The 2,500-nt window shown below is 37.5% G+C and overlaps 1 protein-coding gene across 1 annotated transcript in view; it reads right to left on the bottom strand.

The window, feature by feature from the left end:
• The window catches only part of chmp5b (charged multivesicular body protein 5b), a 12,633-nt gene that overhangs the window by 4,458 nt on the left and 5,675 nt on the right, over positions 1 to 2,500 (bottom strand). The gene's annotated exons all lie outside the window — the stretch shown is intronic.

The raw sequence follows: 2,500 nt of genomic DNA, 5'->3' as shown, positions 1-2,500 counted from the left end.
ATATACCATTTTGATGTGTCCGACTGTAGCCAAAGGCTAATTTTCACTTGCAGGGTGGTTGTATATAACAAGGGTTCATAAACTGTTTGACTTCAGGAACCAACTTTTCCACTATAAAGGGACCCGGGGACCACTTCAATATTAACACTTACTTAATAATCTTACTCTTGATTTTGATCATCCATCCATCCATTTTCTAACGCGTGTCCCTGTTGGGGTCACAGGGGGTGCTGGAGCCTATCTCAACTGCAGTCGGGCGGAAGGCGAGGTACACCCTGGACAAGTCGCCAACACAGATAGACGGACAACATTCACACTCACACACTAGGGACCCTTTAGTGTTGCCAATCAACTTATCCCCAGGTGCATGTCTTTGGAGGTGGGAGGAAGCCGGAGTACCCGGAGGGAACCCACGCAGTCATGGGAGAACATGCAAACTCCACACAGGAAGATCCCAAGCCCGGGATTGAACTCAGGACTACTCAGGACCTTCATTTTGTGAGGCACATGCACTAAGCCCTGTCCCACCGAGATGCCCGATTTTGATCATATTCAATCAAATAAAATAATTGGCCTACTTACACTTCCCTACCTTGTAAAATGATATAAAAGCATGTGTTAATCACAAAGATAAAATTAATAATCTAACAAATAAACCTTAGGCTTAGGTCAGACTGATTAGACAAAATACATTTACATACAATATACATTATGTTCTGCTAAAATAAATAAACTCAATAATAAATATGTTGTTTTGACTAAACTGTCAATAAAATTTAAGTGCAAATGAAAATACCACTTTGGTCTTAATTTTTGCGCTTATGACATTTCACTCTGGTTGTTTTATATTGTCATTGTTACTCCCTCCGAAGTCTTAATCAAGGCTGAAGTTGTTCGTTTTTCTCACACAGGGATTTATTTCAGCCACGACTTCTTCCCGTTAACAACGCTGCCAAAATAATGCCGTCAGAACTAACAAATAAGACAAAAACAAACTTACAATTAGTCTGACATCCAATAAAAGAAAACACATTGATTTCACATACATTATCAGAAATAATTATACCTCGTTGCCCTCACAAACTCCGAGGGAATAAAGTTTATTTTCAAGCTGAAGACTCCATTAACATCTTCCATTAATTGCTTGCTGTCTCATGCTGCTTCCCTCATTCCGTCACAAATTAATTGTCCCCCCAACAATGTGACCAAACCGGAACAAAAAACATGTTCCCCTCTAATTTACATGGGTTTTGTAACATAAATAAAGTTAACATACAGTTGTGCTCAAAGGTTTACATACCTTGGGAGAATCTATGATTTCTTGGCCATTCTTCAGAGAATATCAATAACACAAAAACCTTTCTTCCACTCATGCTTAATGGTTGTGTGAAGCTATTTATTGGCAAACAACTGTGTTTACTCTTTTTTAAATCAAAATGACAAAAGAAAGTACCCAAATGACCCTGATCAAAGGTTTACATGACCTAGTGAGTTTGATCTGATAACATGCACAAAAATTTACACAAACAGGTTTGAACGGCTAATCAAGGTTCCAAACCTCACCTGTGACATGTTTGTTTGTAATTAATGTTTGTGTATAAAAGGTCAATGAGTTTCTGGGCTTCTGACAGACCATTGCATCATTCATATTCTCTGAAGAATGGCCAAGAAATCAAAAATTCTCCAAGGGTATTTAAACTTATGAGCACAACTGTATACTTGCATGAATTAACCAAAGGAAATACATTTTTAATCACATTATATGTAAAAATGAACGTGTATTGATACATTGTATTTATTTACTCTAACCAACTATGAAATTATATAACATATATACCAGGGGTCAGGAACCTTTTTGGCTGAGAGAGCCATGAAAGCCAAATATTTTAAAATGTATTTCCGAAAGAGCCATATAACATTATTAACACCGAATACAACTGTCAGGTTCAAACACTGATGACATCTATTAAACAGACAAGAAGCAAGGAATTAAACAGAGACAGGAATCAATTTAGCTGAATGAGGAGAGAAAGCCGTAGACCTGTACACTTGTACAATTCTACGCCTCCTCATTCATTTGGACTTTCCCAGATTACAACAACTAAATGTGTGCATCTCTTATTCTTTTTAATGACATTGTTATTCTGAAGTTAGATATACTTTTGACCATTAATGCGACTTATTGAACAGGTGCGTTAGAAACGGATAGATGGATTAAAATGCATGAGAATGTTTTATATTTTGAAGAATATTTTTTACACTGATTACCAGCGGAATTATTAAATACTTATCCTGGTAAGCAATGTCAGCTAAGATTTATCTGAGAGCCAGGTGCGGTCATCAAAAGAGCCACATCTGGCTCGAGAGCCATAGGTTCCCTACCCCTGATATATACAACGTGCTTCTGTCAGCAGCTACAGTCATTACTGCCACAAGTGGTAGAAAAGTGTATTACAACTAAGTACTGCAGTGTCCTGTGCGGAAAAACCAGAAAAAACAC

The sequence above is a fragment of the Nerophis ophidion genome, linkage group LG15 (assembly GCF_033978795.1).
Source record: "Nerophis ophidion isolate RoL-2023_Sa linkage group LG15, RoL_Noph_v1.0, whole genome shotgun sequence".
NCBI classification, from domain to species: Eukaryota; Metazoa; Chordata; class Actinopteri; order Syngnathiformes; family Syngnathidae; genus Nerophis; species Nerophis ophidion.
The sequence above is the reverse complement of the archived record's forward strand: the minus strand, read 5'-3'. Positions and strand labels throughout refer to the sequence as shown.